The 20,978-nt window shown below is 45.5% G+C and overlaps 1 protein-coding gene across 25 annotated transcripts in view; it reads right to left on the reverse strand.

The window, feature by feature from the left end:
- The window catches only part of LOC145536797 (histone-lysine N-methyltransferase PRDM7-like), a 44,147-nt gene extending 38,471 nt beyond the window's left edge, over positions 1-5,676 (reverse strand). For 15 of the 25 annotated variants that reach the window (XM_081566703.1, XM_081566689.1, XM_081566699.1 and 12 more), the window contains exons 1-2: positions 5,508-5,676; positions 2,785-3,098 (exon numbers count right to left, since the gene is read on the reverse strand). The gene's annotated coding sequence lies outside the window, so the exon portion shown is untranslated. The remainder of the gene's footprint in view (positions 1-2,784; positions 3,099-5,507) is intronic. The other 10 variants (XM_081566707.1, XM_081566693.1, XM_081566708.1 and 7 more) reach the window with 1 other exon arrangement.
- Positions 5,677-20,978: the final 15,302 nt, after the last annotated feature.

Below are 20,978 nucleotides of genomic sequence, written 5' to 3' on the forward strand. Positions count from 1 at the left end.
CTGACCCAGGGATTGAACCTGGGGCTCCTGCACTGCAGGAAGACTCTCTACCATCTGAGGCACCAGAGAAGCTCATTATTAGAGAAATGCAAATCAAAACTACAACGTGATATCACCTCACACCAGACAGAATGGGCATCATCAAAAAGTCCACAAGCAACAAGTGCTAGAGATGGTGGGAATGTAAATTGATACAGTCACTATGGAAGACAGTGTGGAAATGCCTTAAAAAACTAGGAATAAAACCACCATGTGACCCAGCAATCCCACTATTAGGCATATGACCTTCCAAAAACCAAAGCTGAAAAAGACACACGTACCCCAGTGTTCACTCCAGCACTATTTACGGTAGCCAAGACATGGAAGCAAGCTAGATGTCCATCGACAGAGGAATGGATAAAGAAGCTGAGGTGCGTATATACAATGGAATGCTACTCAGCCATAGAAAAAAAGGAATGCATCTGGGTCAGTTCTAAGGAGGTGGATGAACCCAGAGCCTATTATACAGAGGGAAGTAAGTTAGAACGAGAAAAACAAATACCGTATATTAACGCATACATGTGGAATCTAGAAGGATGGTACTGATAAACCTGATCCCAGAGCAGCAATAGAGACGCAGACATAGAGAACAGACTTGTGCACAAGGGTAGGGGAGGAGAGGGAGTGGGTGAGATAAATGGAGAGAGTAGCATGGATGAATATACATTAACATATGTAAATAGATAGCCAATGGGAATTTGCTGTATGACTCAGGGAACACAAACGGGGGCTCTGTAATAACCTAGAGGGGTGGGAATGAGCGGGAAGTGGGAGGGATTCAAGAGGGAGGGGACATATGTACACCGAAAACTATGGTTAATTCAGGTTGAGGTGTGACAGAAATCAAACCAATACTGTAAATAATAATCAATCAATGAAAAATAAATATTTGTTAAAAGCTAGAAATAGGTAATTTGGAAATTACCTAGAATGTCACAATTGAGAGGGAAAAAACCCCTTAATATGTGATCTATTGCCTTCCAGGTTCCGTTCTCTTCATTTTTAAAAAGTATGAGATAGGGGAGTTAATGTCTTCATGATACTGTATCTATTATTTGGACCAGGAACTGTTCTCTGTGATATGTGCATGCTGACCTGACATCCCATGGTCTTTCATGCACTTAGGAGACACTGTGTTCAATCCGTACACGGTAAAGTTTCCTGCGGATGGACATGTGGATCTGCCTTTTGATCCAGAGTACACTAGACACCGCAATGTGTTCCAGATTGGGGGTCAGATACAACACGTCTCTGTTCCTCTCCACCTGGCACCAATCTGACTCAGCTCTTGCCAGGGAGGTGACTTTGGGTAAATTCATTCACCCGTTAACCGCTACGTGTTTCTGCTTCCTCAGCTGCCGAAAGGGATGACAGCATTAAAAATGCTACCTCATAGTGTTGTGATGAGTACTCAAAGACTTCATTATACGTGCACACATGGAGAGCTAACCACGGTTCAGAAGGGTGAGCTTATCTTCCTGCCTCTCTTCACTTCCGTTTCTGCTTGTACTCACACCCCCGTCCCTGCCCCCACCCTTTTCCCCTCCCACCCCAACTCCGCTCTCTAGCACCCGTGTCCCATCCTCAGACTCTCCATCCAAAATCATGGCTGACGATCTCCTCAGATTTACCTAAATGTAAGACCAGAACCTATATAACTCTAGGAAGAAAACATAGGCAGAATACTGTATGACACAAATCATAGTAAAATCCTCTATGACAAACCTCCTAGAATAAAGGAAAATTAATTTCCTTTATTATGAAAATTATGAAAATATCCACACCATTACCCTTGGATTAAAAATCATGAATATTAGCAGAAGAAATAAGAAACACACTAAAACTGGCAATGTGAAAACTAAACAAGAAATAAAGCATTAATGATGAAAGTTTGACTATTAACATTTTCATATCTTCATTAGATTGAGATTTTCAGAATTTGATACAGGGGAATTAGACTTGATAAAAAGAAAGCCAAAATAAAAAAAAAAACCTATGTGAAGAAGTTTCTTGGCCTTTAAATGACCCTCTATAAGGTTTTTAAAACTTTATATACTCTAGTTCTATAACTGGCCAGTGACCACTTACTTCCTGTCATTATACATATCATAGGAAGGGGTCATTAGACTTGTAACTGCATAGAGAATATGCACTAAATTTTTCCATACGAGCACATGATGAAGCCTCAGTGTTGTATTTAGGCTTCACAATGTCCCCACAGGAAGAGCCGAATACTCATTATGCTAAAAAAAAAAAAAAAATCCTTCCCCCATGCCTCATACAATCCATTCTTGAGGCCCTGAAGGGCTGAAGTGATGCTGCAAGGTCCATGCGGTGAGTCAAAGGTGGTCTTGACACTGTGTCCCTGGAGCACTATCCAGGGAAATGTGGAACAGCAATAATATTAACTACAGTAATGACAACAGCTAGAATTGACCGGGAACGTACCATATGGCACATACTGTTCTGACACTTTCCCCTGTCTTAACATGGTCAGTGTTCTACACTGCCCCATGAAGTAGTTAAATTTACTCCAAGCTAGTGCTTCTATGTGGCTAATGGAAGAATGAGGCACAGAGACACTATGTTACTTGCTCAGAGTCGCCCAGCAGTCAGGGAACCACTGGTCTCGAGGCATTGTGGAAACCTCAGTGTGTTCTGTATTTATTCAGTCAAGGCTAAGATCCAACGGCTATGGCAAAATATGTAGAATAACAGCTACCACATAACACAAATTGATCTTACCTCAGAAATGCACACGAAATAGAAATCGGATTTCTTCAGAAATCTTTCAGATAGAGGCTTGGCAAGACTGCATCAGGATGTTTTGTAGAAAGGATAGTCTGAACAGCAGTCTGAATCCTCAGAACAGCAGACAGCAGGTCAGTGAGTCTCCTAGACTGGAGGTCTTGGGTTTGTGCATCAGAGAAGGCAGCAAACCCCTGTCACCTACACATGCTCCCAGTGGAGACAGAGCCTGGCAGGAGGCAAAATAAGACCATTCCTCTGCTCTAGTAGTGCCTAGACAAGTTGTCCATGTCAATCAGAACTGAGGAATTCTAAAAAAAGAAAAATGGAGATTTCATGATCCGCACTCGGTGCATCTCACTTAGTGCAGCTACAATAGTGCCCTAGAATCTGTCCGTTTTCACTATGCTTGGGAAACTCTCAGGGACTTTAGTAAACCTCATTAGTAGCGAGACTGTCAGCAAAATAAGGGAAATAGCGATCAGAACACATATCAGAAAAAAAAAAAGTAGAGATGATCAACAAAACCCAAAGCTGGCTCTTTCAAAAGATCAATACAAATTCATAAACGTCTACTCATGTAGACCAAAAAAAGCAAGATATCTAAAGACAACACTTATGAATATCGGAAGTAAAATAGATTTCAGATCTCACAGAAATTAAAAGGATTCTGTGAATGATTATAATAACTACATCTGGCAATTTCGGTGAAAGGAACTAACTAACAAAGTTGAGCCAAAAAGAAATAGATAATCTATTTAAAAATCGAGCTTGTAGTTGAAAAATTTACAGAAATCTCCAGGCCCAGGTGGTATCCCTGGCACAACAGACAAAGGGAGGGAAAAAATGGGTAGGGACAGAGAAAAGGTGACTATATTCTAACACAACCAGTTACTCAAGGTAAAATGGGCCAAATCCAAGCAATGTGATGAAGCCATTGGTTTTATTTTCTCATTGTCCTCCAGCTTCTCCTTCCTGCCTCCCTCCTTTGCCCCAGTTGCTTCCTCCTTCTTAAGTCCTGCCCTGCATCAAGAGTAGCAGTGTTATGAGGCGCGATTCCCATATTGTAACTGATATCCGCTGGCTGACTGACATTCAGCTGGATGCTATCATCCCTGCAGCTGGTATACTCAAGCTTTCTGTCTCATCATGGACCAGAAGGTTTCACTCCTAATTTCAGGTATAGCTAGGAGAGAAGGTGCAGGGCACACGTTGGAGCCTTGAGTCCTTCATCTGTGAAATGCGGATGACCACAAATTGTGGGAGAAACAGAGATTTCGGCACCAGACCCTTTGCAATGAGTGCTAAACCCAATGAAACATGACAAACTCAGAGCATCACGGGACTCCTTGACATTCAGAAGCACCTCAAGTAGATTTCCCTGCCAGGACTGTTGCGTTTATTGCTCCTTCAGCCTGGAATGCTCTTCCCTTAGGTAAGCCCATGGCCTGCTCCCTCACTTCCTCCACATCTCTGCTTAATTGCCATCTTTCAGGGAGATTTTCCCTCATTATCTTGAATAAAATAATAACATCATACCCCACACACCCCCTTTCCCCTGATCTAGTATTATCTTTCTTCATAGTGCCTGCCACCCACCCTTGATTTACTTACTGACTACCAGGTCTCTGAAACGAGAGACTTGGTCCGTTTTGTCCTGTTACAAACTCCTCGAATAGCGCTCTGGTATATGGCAGGTGCTCAGAAAACATTTGCTGAAGGACAGTCGGGAGCCAGGCCCTTTACACACATCGCTAACATGCACAGGTACCCTCCAAGACCGACACTGGCCCCACTGAATTAATTATCATACACGCTCAATGACACACAGTCAGCATGTCAGGTTCCAGGCTTCGGAATCATATCTGCCAGCTTCCAAATCCTCAGCTCCTGGACAGAGACCTCACAGCCAAGAACTCAAGAGGTTTTATTTCTAACACAACGACTCCAAACAGCTCAGGTAGATACCCAGACACACAAAAAAAGGTCACTGAGTATCTGCACAGAGAGCTCACAACTCGAGCCTCAGACCCTCAAATACGACAGAGACCAAACACACTGCGACAAAGAGCCTCCAAACAGACCAAGGTCGTCAAGACAGAAACAAATGAGAATCGCACAGATACTTCACATCACGGAGACTGACTTCCGAACCACTCCGGACACTTACTAAGTTAATACAGAAACCGCTAAGCAGAAAGACATAACTTTGAGTAACTCAAGAACATCATACAACCTGCAGATAAAGTTCCCAGACAAATGGAAAACCTGCACCCTGTGCGCAGACCCCAAGCAGCTGAGAGTTTCCACCTTAAGACAAACCCCTCCTCAAAGCAGCTCAGAGACAGCACAACTTGGGACCCAGAATCAAAAGCTCAGAGATCTCACATTCTGGGGCGCAGACGCCTACACAGAGATCTCACACCCAGGGACTCAAGTGCCCCAAAGCTCCAAAAATGCACATCCCGGCACACAGGCACACACATCCTAGAGGCTTTGGACTATGGCTCTCAAAATCCACTCCGATCAAATACCCCATCACCCACAATCCTGGCCAATGGCTCAGAGAGATCAAGCGTACCCAAAACAGCATCTGTGATGTCACACGTAGCCATACACAACCCCAAGCTCCCTGACCCAGGTTACTCTCCAGGGAGAGACACGAAACAAGCCCTGAGACCTCTCCCTGGTCATGAATTGCATGCATCTGTGCGACTTACCGCGCGTTGCCATCTGATCCAGACTGAGGGAGAGCTCAGTAAGACTGAAACACGGTCGCCCTGCACAGCCACTGACTGTGCCGAACCTCGCCAGTAACCAAGGCAGCCATTCAACCCCTTCGGGAAAAGCGGTAAAACTCGGAGAAAACATGGCACACTCTGAAAAGCCGGGCAAACGAACGCAGGCGCACTGGTATACACACGCCTCGCGCCCAGAGGTCCAGCTCCGCGACCTCAGTGCCTGTCTAAGACAGGCAGCCAATGGGAACTGAGCAGGAGAAAAAGGAGGGCGGGAGTAGCCGGACTTCCGCGTATACTCGCGCTCCGGAAGAACTAATTCCGGCCATCTCCCGGTCGCCTTACCCCCAAAGCGGCAGCCAATCTCTCGCTCTGGAGCCATCCCCACCTTGGATGTGACCATGTCAAAACGAAGGGGTGGAGTTGGAAAAGAGACAAAGAAAGTTGCGGCTTAATATCAGTGTCCACTCAAATTCAAATGCGGCGGGAAGGCGGAGTGGAGCGAATGCGGTTGGACCCAGTGGCGCCATGAGTGCCTCCGCTGGGAACTGTGGTCGATGCCCGACGCGGTGTCAGGGGACCCTCTGTGTTGTCACACGCACTCTCCCAATGGTACCTTCCAGAGTGGGTGGTCCTACCGCTACCCCTCAGCGGTACATCCCAGGACAAAACTGTTTCATCTCGAGCGCCTCTTGGTGGTGAGATTGGGGAACAACAGACGTAGATTCCCCAACCTTCCCAGGATGATAATGCAAAGGGTGGAAAGACAAAGTCAGGAGGAAAACCCCACAGATTGCCACACTCTTGGACTCGGAAAAAAGTCTTCATAAACTGAAGATTACTCCTCTGTGGTGGCCACTATTGTAACAGGAAGCATTCAAAGAATTTTCTCTGTGCTGAGCATTGGCATTGGTGCTTGTTTGTGCTTTCCTGCTTAACACAGAATAGGTCTCATGGGGAAAGGCGGCCACAGTCCCCCAACTGGCAGAAGAGATAAAGCTACTGAGAATGGAATCCGAAGGCCTGGCGTGGGGACGGCCTCTGTCGCTGACTGCGAGTGATATGTGAAAGGACAACAGGACTTTCCATTCTGTTAGAAAAGGGGTCATCTCCAAGGGGACCCAAGGACACCATGTAGGTGAGATAAAGACCACAGCTTTGTCATCATCTTGTCATCCCTGAATATGTTCCCTAGCAGAATCCTCAGCCTGTCTAGCTGTGCCTCTCTCAACGAGTTTAAATTTATTCATTCTGTCATTCAGTCATGTGTGAAGCACATGTATGTGTGAAGCACAACTATGAGTGTTAGGAAGGAGAAAATCAACCTTGCCCTCATGGAATGTACATTCTGTTGGGATCATACACCCCCAAACTCTAAGTAATTTTTCAGGCGTTTGTAACTGCCGTGATTAAAATTAAATCGGGATAGTGAAATAGAGAGAGGGGATCATGTCTAGAAAGAGTGGTCACGGAAGTTCTTTCTAAGATTGTGACTTTTGAGCAAAAGCCTAGAAGAGATGCCTCTCTGGGAGAAGAGTACCCCAGACAGAGATAATGGCCAGTGGAAAAAGTGGGGAGTGGAACTCAGTGTCGTGTGTGTGAAAACAGTGAGGAGGCTGATGTGACTGTCACAGCGTGATGGAGGCAGAGCCAGGAGATTGGATGAGAGAGGTAACGAGGGGCAGGTCCCATAGGGCGTACTGGCCATGGGGAGGACTTTGACTTGAGCCCCAGGAGGGTTCCTACAAGAGAAGCCCCCATGCTTCCTTCAGAGGCCCAGGTCAGACAATGATTGTTGAGGAACGCCTGGTTTACCCCCAAGAAAACCACAGGCCCTCTGAAGCTGAACGTGCCTTTCCTCGAATCCCCACTCTCAAGGGGAATGCCCCCTACTGCTCCCAGTGAACATCCATGTCAATGGATGATACCCTCAGGAGAGCCAGAACAAGGACCCTCGTGGTGTGAGTGAGGTCACATTCAGTCTTACAGAGGCAAAGAGGGACGATGTAACAGGCACGGAGTTGTCAGGGAGAAAGACAAAGCTAGAGCATTAGATAGGAGCAGAGAGACTCTTTCTGGAAGCAAAGTGTCCCCACTTAGTTAGCAGCCACCTATGGGTGCCCAGCCCTGCTACTGGATGATGTACCTGTCTCTACAGGAGAAAAGAGGCCCCTCCTCGGGGACTGCCTCTAGGGAGTGATTGAGTTACCCATGGCCAGGGCATCGGTCATGCTCCCTTGACACACATCAGGGGCCTCTGCCCATCAAGACAAGGACATGTTCCAGTCATGGGGAGGCTCATGCTGTACACAGGGTCCCTCACAACCTCTTCTGTCCAGACTACACTCCTGCTGACCTCAGTGCCAATGAATGCTTTAATGGGGGAAAGAGAGGCAGGGGTCTCTGCATTTGTGGTGGAGCCTCATGAAAATTGCTGAGTGTGAAGTTTCTCCCCACCTGCTTGGAGCCTCACCTCTGTAATTTTCAGCACCACCTCCCAGGGGATGAGAAGGTTGCATTCCATATATCCGGTAACCAGCTGAGTGTGTGATGGGGAGACACAGAGAAATATCCTGACAGTGCGTCAGTCACAGGGTCCTTGCGGCCCTGTGCAAATGCCCCCCTCCCTCACTACCTGGCCAGGGTTGTGCTGAGTCTTCCCTGCCTCCTCCAAGGAACCCAGGCTTACATCCAGTTTCTCCCCTCCTCCGGTGCTGAGACTTTCCATCTGCACTGGGCTTTGGATTGGGCTCCCATCTACAAACAGTGCCCTCCTTGTTGTGGGTTGGGCAGATTGAATGAGTGAGTGTGTGAACACAGATTTGGTCACAGGGCCCCTATCAAGGGTGGTCATCATGTCAGAAAGTTTTGTTCTTATCAGAGTTATTTCCATGGGCTCCTGTGAACTGCACATCACTTACTCTCCCTGAGGATGGGGCCCCAAGCTTTCATCTCTGTAGGCAGGCATGGTAGAAATCATAGCAAATGTGAAATCACAGGTCTACTTCTAGACCCGTGAGAGTGGGGTCTATCCAGCCTTCATCTCAAGAACACTCTCATTTGCAGATACATGAACAGCTCAGAGGCCCATCCCTCTGGACAAAGACCACCCCTCCTCCCCATAGTTCAGAGACTCCATACCTGGGACAGAGATCCACAAATAGTTCCGAGCCTGCTCATCCTGGACACCAATACCAAGCAGCTCAAATATGTCACACCTGAGGACACAGACCCTAACCAGCTCAGAAATTCCCACTGTGGCCTCAGATGAGTTAGGATCCCTAAGACAAACAGCGTTGCTCACAGCCAGTTCTATCGGGTGAGGTTGTAACCTCTGTGGTTGCTGAATGACACTGCATCCTGAAGGAATTCAGAGTGAAAAACAGGATGAGGCACACTATGCTTTGGACCAGCTGGCCTTTATTTCGTTGCACGGATACCTCAGGAAAAGGTTCAGTGACGCCAGATTCTTGCATCTTCCCAAACACAGAAAAGCATGAAAAGCGGTAACTTGTGATATCTGATCTCTGTGTTTCACAGTAATCTTTCACCAATATCCATACTTGACTGAATGTATTTCCTAGCCAAAATCATACTGACTTCTCTGCTACCTCCTCAGAGCAGGTTCCTCAGAGCTAACAGAGTAGCTGTGTCCTGGGTTCTAGTCCCCAGAAGACCCTGAATCCAACTTAGACTCCCAACACTTCCACCGTATGTTTTTCTCTAAGTAGACACTACTCAAGCTAACAGCTCCCCTTTAGCTCGGAGGCGTCACACCCCTCCGCACAGGGCCGACAGGCTGCACCCTGGGACACAGAGCCCCAATTCTTTCCCTCTGGACTTCCGTGTGGGCAGTGGCACTGAGACTCTGTTAAGTCAACACCAAGGGAGAGAGGCCGCAAGTCTTGCAACCCCTGCAGTCTGCATTCACCAGCATGTCATTCTGAGGAAGGCAGTTTCACTCCAGGGGTGTGGTGTGCCTTAGAGCTGAGGGGTTCTGAAACTGATTTCCCATGTCTGGGTCCCTGACTTAGGCCCTAACCCTCCCCCCATCACCGGTCACCTCTGGTCATGGTAACTTTGTATCCTGCCCCATGGGAGGTTCAGAGTGAATCCCAGATCCAGAGAAGAAGCCCCGGGGACTTGGTCGTCTCTCTCAGCACCCACTGTGGGCTACTGAATTCTGGAGATCGGAGAGGGTTTCCCCTCACTGTGCCTATGACAACTCCCTTACATCCCTCTAATCATCTGTCATCTTCCAGAGTCCCTCTCCTGGTGACAGCTGCCACAACTCCTCTCTCTCCGCAAATTCCCACCCCTCCCCTCATCTTCCAAGAGGCCTCCCCTCCCACCTCAGGGGCCTCTTTAGCCCCTCCCCCAGCCCGACTCCCAGGGCCTCATTGACACCCTCACTCCATTTGTGGCCTCTCAGCTGGCACCCCCCTTCCTCAGAGGATCCCGTGAGGACCCTGTCTACTCCCTGCATTCTTCAGGACACCTCTCTCCTGCCCACACACAGGGGTCTGTCACAAATTCCTGCTGAGGGAGGAACGGAAAATCTCTCCAAGATCCAGCGAATATCCAGACCCAGACCAGGAGTCCAGGGCACTTCCCTCAGGGCTGGTGGGAAAGGGTGAGGGTCTGTGAGAGAAAGAGCCAGACTCAAGGTCCCACAGGTGTGACAGGGTTTTCTTCAAGGGACCTAGTGAAGAAGAAGTGAGATGGCACCTTAGAAGTGCTTAGGACACTGCAACTCAGAAGGATGATTACCTGAAACTCAGAGCCCCGCCCAAGGATGCCTGCTGACTCCTAGAGTGACCTCGCTAAAGCAGCCACTGACTGGGGAAGCCTCTCCAGCCTGTTGACTGGGCAGCAAACACTCCTGGAAACTGGGTTCCACTGGCCCTTCGGTGCTCAGGCCCCAGGCCCCCACTGCAAGCTCTTGCTCATCAGCCTCAGTGCCTGTGTGAGCCCTGGTCTGATCTGGGGTCTCTGTCGCTGTACCCCGCGAGAGCCTGAACCTGCGTTTTCCACGTGGGCTGTGCAGAGTGGTCTAGTATTCCTTGCCTTCCAAGCCCCACAACCAAAAACTGCTGCCTGTGTATGCTAATGTGCAGGGGACGGGCGTGGGCAAAATGGGGGTTGGAGTGGCCTCCTGGACATCTGAGAAAGGGGATTCCCCTCTGTCCGCCCTGAGAATGATGTGAGGAGGTAGGAAGCAAGCTTGACTTCTCCTGCACTGTAGATTGGACAGCGCTGTGGCAGCATCTATCAAAGTGAACACTCCTTTCAAAATCCTTGTCCTGTCCCTGAAGGAAGGATATTTTCTGTCCAGTTTTGTCAGTCACCCCAGTGCCCAGCACATAGTAGGTGCTCATTGGGTGATTGGTGACCGACTGAGTCTTGATCCAGCAGCTCCACTTTAAAAATGTATAATCAACACACCCACATTCGTAGACCTGTGTGTAGAAGGAAGGTGGTAGCAAATAATTGTGCAAAACCTCTTTATGTCCATTAATTGTCAATGATCTTTGGATGGTAAACTAACGGTGAGGGGTTCATGGTAGAGCATGCAGCACGCACTGGCCGTGGAACACAATGAGGGGACCAGTGTGTACTGATCCTATGGAACTGCTTCAGGAGATGCTGTTAATAGTTGTGGGGAGGGGAAGCAAATGGGAGATGCTCATAGTGGGGCCTGCTCTGTGTGTGTATTTGTCTGTGTGTGTGCTCTGCTGTGCTTAGTCGCTCAGTCGTGTCTGCCTCTTTGCGACCCCATGGACTGTAACCCTCCAGGCTCCTCTGTCCATGGGGATTCTTCAGGCAAGAATACTGGAGTGGGTTGCCATGCCCCCCTCCAGGGGATCTTCCCAACACTGGGACCAAGCTCAGGTCTCCTGCATTGCAGGTGAATTCTTTAGCATCTGAGCCACCAGGGAAACCCAAGAATACCAGAGTCGGTAGCCTATTGCTTCTCAGGGTTCTTCCTGACCCAGGTCCGAACCGGGGTCTCCTACATTGCAGGCTGGTTCTTTACCAGCCGAGCTACCAGGGAAGCCCTGTGTGTGTGTGTGTGTGTGTGTGTGTGTGTGTGTGTGTGTGTGTGTGTGTGTGTGTGTGTGTGTTTGTGAAAGCCGTGTGTGTGTGTGTGTGTGTGTGGTTTAAATACAGAGAAACCTGTTTGAAAGGAACAAGGAGGCAGTGATAACTAACCCCAGTGGTAGGTCCTGGGAGCAGAGAACGTGGAGTGAGATGACCTGTGTAGTCCATGTACTGATATACTAATGGAATCTCACCAGCCCCGTACTCAGATAATATTTGAGTAACTATTAATATATAAAGCAAGGTCATATGATGAAAACAATACCTGTAGCACAGAGCATTTGTATGTGAGGGCCTCTGGAAGATGTCCAGGAACAGGGTTCTCAAACTTACATGGCCCAGGGCCAGGCAGTTAGTGTGCATAAGGGAACCCAGCTCATGTGAGGGTAGGGAAGAGCAGCACATGGCCACGGTAAATGTTCCCTGCTGATCCGCTTCTGGTGTAGGTACAATAGAGAAGATGGGGTTGGTGCAGACTCCAGACCCTCGTGACAGCCTCCGCCGCATCATAAATAGAGGTAATTTTCAGGACTGCATCAAAGTTGTTACGTCTTTGCACTCATGTCAACTCCTTGGGAGTTTCCCTCAACCATTTCATCGCAGAACACACAAACACAGACACGTCATAAGGAAAGATAACTGACCCTCTGAACCCAGAATTCAATAACTAACTAAGATGGACTTGAGGGGACTTCCCTGGTAATCCTATGGTTAAGAATTCACGTTGCAGTGCAGGGCATGCGAATTCGCTCCAACCACTGAGCCTGTGGCACAGCTAGCGAGTCCGTGCACCCCAAATTGAGTTGCGGATCTTTCCTTGCGGTGCACAGACACTCTATTTATGGTACAGGTTTACTATTGTGCTAATAAATTATGTCTTTTACAAAATAGATACAGAAATGTAAATTGTAAAGACATCAATTAAAGATAAACTTTTTTAAAAAACAATTATCCAATTAAAATAAATAAATACATTTTAGAAAACAACAAGACTGACTTAGGAATTGGTTCAGCCCATGAGGAATTAACAGGCTTGTATTTATCCTCCCACTTTAAGTAACTGAAATTTTGTGATGGTTCTCATACATAGTAGAACCTGCAAGATGCTGATGCCTGAGAGAAGGGGGAAAACGAGGTGAGAACTACAATTTTCCCTGGCTTACTTCCTGAAGAAGTTTCCAAGCGTTAGTGCAGGAAGAGGGAACCCACCCAGAGGCCAGCACTCTGCCAGATCTGACGAAACAGAGTACAGCATTCAGGGAGGCCAACACAGCTAGAAATCCTGGAACACAGGACAAGAGAAAGGGGAGCTGCACCTAGCAGGGAGGACTGCAGAGAGAGAGAGAGAACAGGAGCGAGCGCTACCGATATTTGTACAGGGTTCCCTGGGAGCCCCCTGCTCCATTCCGATCAGCTCATATGTGTGAAGAATGCACCTAAGGCCACGAAAAGAACCACCGAAAAGGAGTGGGTGGAGCGATCTCAGAGTTCACAGAGGGATGGAGATAGTTCTTCTTCTTACCTGCCAGAGGGAAGAAAACACTCATAATATGCAGGTATCTTGCACATTACTCAGCAAGATATTACCTCAGTAGCGGGGCAAATTAGCCCTAGATTAGTGACTGCTCTTGTCCAATCTAACAATGATTGAAAGCAAGCCTGAAAAGGATAAATCTCCTTCTAAGCATCTGAAATGCATCACAGGCTCGGTCTCAAAACTACTGAAAGGAATTATTATTATTGCTATTACTATTATCATAAAATCCAGAACTCAACAAGGTACAATTCTCCATGTCTAGAGTATAGTAAAAAACTGTATTGCATCGAAAATGTCTATAGACAGAAAACAACTGAAGGCCAGCTCAACTACTGAAAAGATTGACTCAAACATCAGCAGCGACTCTGATGTGACATCAGCAGTGGCAGAAAGAGAAACAAAAAGACACGTTTCATACACAGGAACAAATTTGAGAAAGCAGAATTCTCATCAGAATTTATACCACCCAGAATTGTCTAATCAGTGCAAATGCTGTTTGAAACGTGAAGATGAAGTGGAAATATTTAAACCAATGACTATCAAACTAAAAATCTAAGAATATTCATTGCTAACAGATCTGCCATACAAAGTCTTTTAATGAAGTTCTTAAGGAAGAAGGAAAAGGATAGAAAAACATGTGGGTCTGTACAAAGAATTGACTCATACTGGAAATAGTAATACGTTTTATAAATATACATTTTAAAAGTAGTTAATCTCATATGATAATCATTGAAAGCAAAAATATTAAGCGTACCGTGGTGTTTGTTACATATGCAAAAATAAAATGTAAGAAAAGAATAGCAGGAAGGAAAGGGAAACACACAGTTTTAAGGTTCTTCGATAGGAACTGGGTATAGTATTAATTGAGGGCTTATTGGAAGAAGTATAAAATGCATATTGTAAACTCTAGAGCCACCGCTAGAAAGATTATTTTGGCTGTGCACTCAGCTCGTGGGATCTTAGTTCCCTAACCAAGGACTGGACCTGGAGCCATGGCAGTGAAAGCACCAAGAGCTAATCCTTGGAGTGCCAGGGAATTCCCTAGAAAGATTTTTCATAAGATGTATAGCTAGAAAGCCAATAGAGGCAATAGAATGGACTAATTAAAGAAAACAACCATCTAAACGAAGAGAAGAAATGGACAACTGGTCACTGAAAGAACATATGTGATATAAAGAAAAGCATATCCAGATGGGAGATTTAAAACTGAACTGTGTACACACTAATTGTAACTTGCCTACACATGTCAACTAAAAGACCTACTTTGGGGGACTCCTCTGGTGGTCCAGTGGTTAAGGATCTGCTTTCCAATGCAGGTGACACAGGTGTGATCCCTGGTCTAGGAGCAAAGATCCCACATGTCTCGAGGCAACGAAGCCCTTGTGCTGCAACAAGAGAAGCCCATACACTGCAACTAGAGAGAAGCCTGCACGCAGCAGCGAAGGCCCATGAAGCCAGATAAATACTTAAAGACCTAGTTGGTCAGATCACATTATGTATGGTCAAAAATGATCTCACCCTAAAAAAGTTAATAATTTAAAATTAAATGGGTGGAAATACTTACACCTTCAAATTCCAAATCAAATCAAAGCTGGAGAGGCTGAATTAATCCCATTAAGCTATACTTCAGAATGAGGACTTTTACTGAAGATAAAGAAGGACAGTGCATAATGATAGAGAATTCAGTTCATTGAGAAGACGTAACAATCATGAATGTGTAGGCTATTTTAAAAATATAGGAGCCAAAAGCTGATAGAATGGAAAGGAGAAACAGACAAATCCACAGTTGCAGCTGGAAACTTTAACTTTTCACTCCCAGTCGTTAATACAATAAGAGAGCAAAAAAATGAGAAAATATATAGAAGACTTGAATAATACTATGAACCAGCTTGACCTAATTGATATTTATAGAATGTGCTCAGTCACTCGTTTGTGTCCAACTCATTAAGACCCCACGGACTGTAGCCTGTTGCATGGTTAGTCGTATTGGACTCTTTGTGACCCTATGGATCGTGGCTTGTCAGGCTTCTCTGTCCGTGGAATTTTCCAGGGAAAAATACTGGTGTGGGTTGCCGTTTCTTACTCCAGGGGATCTTCCGGACCCAGAGACTGAACCTGCGTCTCTTGCCTCTCCTGCGTTGGCATGCAGATTCTTTACCACTGCACCACCTGGAAAGACCAACAGAACAACAGCAACCAAATACATATTCTTCTAAAGTGAATATGGAAGTTCATGAGATATGCGATTTTAAAAACGTCATGAGTTCAAAAGGACTGAAATCATACAAAGTATATTCCCTGACCACAGGAGAATTAAAGTAGAAATTAGCTGTGGAAAGATAGCTAGAAAATCACAAACTATTTGTAAATTAAAACCACTTCAAATTAATGCCAAGATCAAAGGAGAAATAGGAAATACAACAGATCAAAATTTATGAGGTGACACCAAATCTTCAAAGAGGGAAATTTATAGCATTAAATCGTTGTATTAGAAAAGGAAAAAGGCCAATGATCGTTCAAAGACCAATAACCTTCTTACTGAAGAAGCTAGAAAAGTACAATAAAATTTAATCCACAACCAGCAAAAAAAAAAAAAAAAAAAGATTAACAAACATCTGAACAGAAATCAATTAAATAGAAACCCGAAAATCAGTAGTACCAGAAAACTCCATGAAACCAACTGTTGATACCTTGAATAGATTAACAAAATAATAAACTTTCAACCAGGTTGATTAAAAAAAGAGAGAGAAAAAGCAAGTAGTGACACTAATTACCAATTTCAGTAATGCCATAGGGGACATCAATACAGAGCTTTCAGATATTAAATGCACAATGAAGGAAGATTTTTAAAGTATTATTCAAAATCTGTTGCTTGTTTAGTCGTATTGGACTCTTTGTGACCCTATGGATTGTGGCTTGCCAGGCTCCTCTGTCCATGAGATTTTTCCAGGCAAGAATGCTAGCTGGAAAATTTCCAGGCTCTAGAGTTTACATGGGTGGCCATTTCCTCCTCCAGGAGATCTTCCTGGTGCAGGGATCAAACCCGCATATACTGCAACGGCAGGTGGATTCTTTACCACTGAGCCACCTGAGAAGCCCCGAAATTTGTTAAGAGTATATCTAATTGTGTTCTCGCTATACATACACACATTTGTGCGTACTATGTCGTTTCAGTCACAACCAGCTCTTTGAGACTCTGTGGACCATAGCCTGTCAGACTCCTTTGTCCAGGGATTCACCAGGCAGGAATACTGGAGTGGGTTGTCATGCCCTCCTCTAGGGGATCTTTGCAACCCAGGGATCGAACCCACATCTCTTGTCTCCTGCACTGGCAGGTGGGTTTTTTTTTACCACTAGCCCCACCTGTGAAGCCCCCTACACACACACGTAAAACCTAACAAAAAAATAAAATAAAATAAAAGGAAACAAGACTGCATCCAGGAAATTAAAAGATGCTTCGTGCAGGAAGAAAAGCGCTGACCAATCTAGACAGCATATGAAAAAAGCAGAGACATTACTTTGCTGACAAACTTTCCTCTAGTCAAAGCTGTGGTTTTTCCAGTGCTCATGTATGGATGTGAGAGTTGGACAGTAAAGAGAGCTGAGCACTGAAGAAATGATGCTTTTGAACTGGAATATTGGAGAAGACTCTTGACAGTCTCTTGAGTTCAAGGAGATGAAATCAGTCCATCATAAAAGAAATCAGTCCTGAATATTCATTTGAAGGACTGATGCTGGAGCTGAAGCTCCAATACGTTGGCCACCTGATGTGAAGAACTGACTCATTGGAAAAGACGTGAATGCTGGGAACGTTTGTTTGCAGGAGGCCAAGGTGATGACAGAGGATGAGTAGGTTGATGGCACCAACGAGTCGATGTACAGGAGTTTGAGCCAGCTCCGGGAGTTGTTGATAGACAGGGAAGCCAACAGAGAGTTTAGGCAACTTCCCTAAGATCAAAGACCTCAGACGTGGAAGCACAGAGAGGTCAGACAACTTGTTCAAGATCACACAGCTCTTAATGTTAAGACCAGAGAAGTCAGGCCGGGTGCTGAGATCACATGGGTCAGAAGTGGAAGCACAGGGAGGTCAGCCAACTTGCCTAAGATCACACAGCTCATATGAAGAAGCACAGAGAGGTCAGGCAACGTGCCTAAAATCACAGAGCTTCAATGCGGAACAACAGTGAAGTCGGGCAACTTACCTAGGGTCACATAGCTCATAAGGACATAAGCACATAAGCACAGAGAGGTCTGACAACTTGACAAAGAACACAGCTCAGAAGTGGAAACACAGAGAGATCAGACAACTTACCTAAGTTCACACAGTTCAGAAGTGGAAGGAGAGAGGTTAGCAATCTTGCCTAACATCACACAGCTCACATGCAGAAGCACAGAGAGTTTTGGCAACTTATCTAAGCTCACACAGCTGAAATATGAAAGAACAGCACATACAGGCATCTTGCCTAGGATCATAGAGCTCAGAAGTGAAAGCAGAGAACGGTCAGGCAACCTGCCTAAGATCACACGGCTGAGATACGGAAGCACGGATAGGTTAGGCTACTTGCCTCCGATGCGATGGGTGCAATCTCAAAAATGAGAAAAAGATCTCTGTTCGTTTCCAAAGGAAACCATTCAATATCACAATACTCCAAGTCTATGCCCCAACGATAATGCCGAAGAAGCTGACGTTGAATGGTTCTTTGGTGGGCTACAAGACCTTCTAGATCTAAAACCAAAAAAGATGTCCTGTTCATCATAGGGGACTGGAATGCAAAAGCACGAAGTCAAGAGATACCTGTCATAACAGGCAAGTTTGGCCTTGGAGTAAAAAATGAAAAGCAGGGCAAAGGCTAACAGAGTTTTGCCAAGAGAACGCACTGGTCATAGCAAACAACCTCTTCCAACAACACCAGAAACAACACTACACATGGACCTCACCAGATGGCCAATACCAAAATCAGATCGATTATGTTCCTTGCAGATGAAGATGGAGAAGCTGGATACAGTCAGCAAAAAGAAGACTGAGAGCTGACTCTGGCTCAGATCATCAACTCCTGATTGCCAAATTCAGACGTAAGCTGAAGAAAGTAGGGAAAACCATGAGATGGTTCAGGTATGCCCTACATCAAATCCCTTAGGATTTTATAGTGGAAGTGACAGATAAATTCAAGGCATTAAATCTGATAGAGAGAGTGTCTGAAGGACTATGGACGGAGGTTCGTCATAGTGCACAGGAAGCCGTGATCAAAACCATCCCCAAGAGAAAGAAATGCAAAAAGGCAAAATGGTTGTCTGAGGAGGCCTTACCAATAACTGGGCAAATAATAGAAATGAAAGGCAAAGGAGAAAAGGAAAGATATAGCCATCTGAATGCAGACTTCCAAAGAAGAGCAAAGAGTTTAAGCCTCCTCAGTGATGAAGGAAAAGAAATAGAGGAAAAGAGTAGAATGGGAAAGACTAGAGATCTCTTGAAGAAAATTAGAGATACCAAGGGAATATTCCATGCAAAGATAGGCACAATAAAGTACATAAATGGAATGGACCTAAGAGAAGCAGAAGATATTAAGAAGAGGTGGCGAGAATACACAGATCTATACAGAAAAGATCTTAATGACACAGATAAGTCCAATGGTGTGATCACATCTCATACTACACACCTCTTTTCCCTGTTCTTGTGGATCTTAGCGTTTCACCCTATTTGGGTTCTGACTCCCCATACTAGGCTACTTTGTCTTCATGGATATCCTCTTCATCCCTACCATCTCATCTGGCCCACTATAGTACCACGTCCCCTATCATGGATGCCTGTCTTGATAGACCTCACCAAATTGCTTTATGAATAGTTGCTTTATACTTTGGGGTATAATCCCAAAGGATGACTTACTTAATTTATTCCGTTGCTCATCCTGTTCTAGTTTTGGCCATTGGAAGCTCATTCCTGTCTACTTTGACATAACCCCATTACTGTGGGGCTTTTTTTTTTTTCACTTCCGTTTTGATACCATAAGATGCCCCAGACTCCTCTTCTATATTTCTTCTCTGAGCCCTATAATCAGCAATTTCTCCTAGAAGCCTGGTTCCTTTCCTTGGGGAAAGTATTGGGAACCAAAATGTGTGCTTATTTCTACATCGTTGTTTCTTTCAGGTATGGGGAGTATCATTCCTCTTAGACTCTTTCAGCTCACAGAACAAAGAAATGTATGTATGTATACTCATGTGCCATCTATTTAACAGTTTAATTCATGTACGCATGTGCAACCATATCAAGATTGTTAACCTGTATCACTACTAGAAAGAACACGATCAACTAGATTACAGTGCTTTTATCTTTTGCTTTCAGTCTTTCAAACTCTGTTCATTTCCAAAGTTACTTAAGTCAGGGAATCTGATTGAGGTTGTTTTAAATATTTGCAATATAATTGGATAGTTTAGACAGATTCTGTATTCCATTCTTGAGGTCAAAATTTGTTTAATATGCATACATTGATTCACTCTATGTGCTGTAAGATTCTGAGGGTTTTGGGAAATATGCAGTGTCATCTATTTACCATAACATCATACAGAATAGTTTCACTGCCCTAAAACATCCTCTCTGCCAGGAGAAGAAAATGGCATCCCACTCCAGTATTCTTGCCTGGGAAATCCCAGGGACAGAGGAGCCTGCTGGGCTACAGTCCATGGGGTCCCAAGGAGTCACTCACGACTTAGAACAGTGAAGGCCACACAAAACACCTCAGCGGCTCCTAGTTTGCGGTCTCTCCTTTACTATCTTTCTTTCCCACTTGGCCCTCTGTTCCACAGGGCCACGTGCCCATGGGTCTGCTCTGCTCACCCAGTGTCTGGATTTAACAAATGGAAAAATAAAAATGAAAGATAGACCCACCCTCCCAGTAGAGCACCAGGTTCAGAAAGAATACACTGGCAAGGAGATGGCATTCTGTCACCCCCCAACCCTTTTGCAACTACCCGCTGGAAATTTCACCATCTTCCTTTAAGCCCTACTACCAGTTGACCTCTGCAAGCCTCCTTATCCTCTGCCCTGAAGTCATCACAATGGCCTCATGGGTTCTGGATGGGGCAGGGCCTCTAAAACGTCACCAAGGGCCCAGCCCTGGCTGGACCTCAGTCTCCAGGTGCCAGGGCAGACCAGCGCACCAGGAGCCATTTCCTCTCGGCTCACCATGTGGTCTCTCAAATCGTTCCTGTGCTTTTCCATGGGTGTTACCTGTGTCTACGCCTTAAAGTTTACTTCTCTGAGAGAGAAAGCTGAAGAACCCCAGGGGAAGCTGCTCTGTGGAGGGCACTTTTTAATTCGGCAGAATCTACAAGAGCATGTCCGAGACTTGCTTGAGATCACGTTGCTTTGGCTTTTCTTCATTGTGCTGATGTACGTGACAGTGAAGTTGGCAGGAGAGAGTGGCGAGAGTAAAGTGCAGCCTCCTCCTGCAGCCCATTAGGACCGTTCATTTGGCTCTCTCAGAAGGAAAAAGGAAAAGTCTTCCTCTGAAGAAGACTACCTTTTCCATACCTTAACCCTGCTCGAGATGGACCTCGTGAAATTTGTGTCCAGTGTGTGGAATCTGAAATTCGCCACGTCAACTGGTGGTAACCACCCCCACCCCCCCACAATGTCGAGGTTCCTGCAGACCTATGAGCTCTGGGGCAACGAAGAATCCAACTGACTGGATTTGTGAGTCAAAGTAGGAGAGGCATTGTTAAACGTTGACATACATTATCCAAACTAATAAAACTATTCTGAAGCAAAACAAAAAAGTCTCTGATATTTTTCATTCACTCTATAGTTTTACCTTTTC

This window comes from Giraffa tippelskirchi, chromosome X, assembly GCF_054371585.1.
Source record: "Giraffa tippelskirchi isolate mGirTip1 chromosome X, T2T-mGirTip1v1.2.pri, whole genome shotgun sequence".
In the NCBI taxonomy this organism is placed as follows: Eukaryota; Metazoa; Chordata; class Mammalia; order Artiodactyla; family Giraffidae; genus Giraffa; species Giraffa tippelskirchi.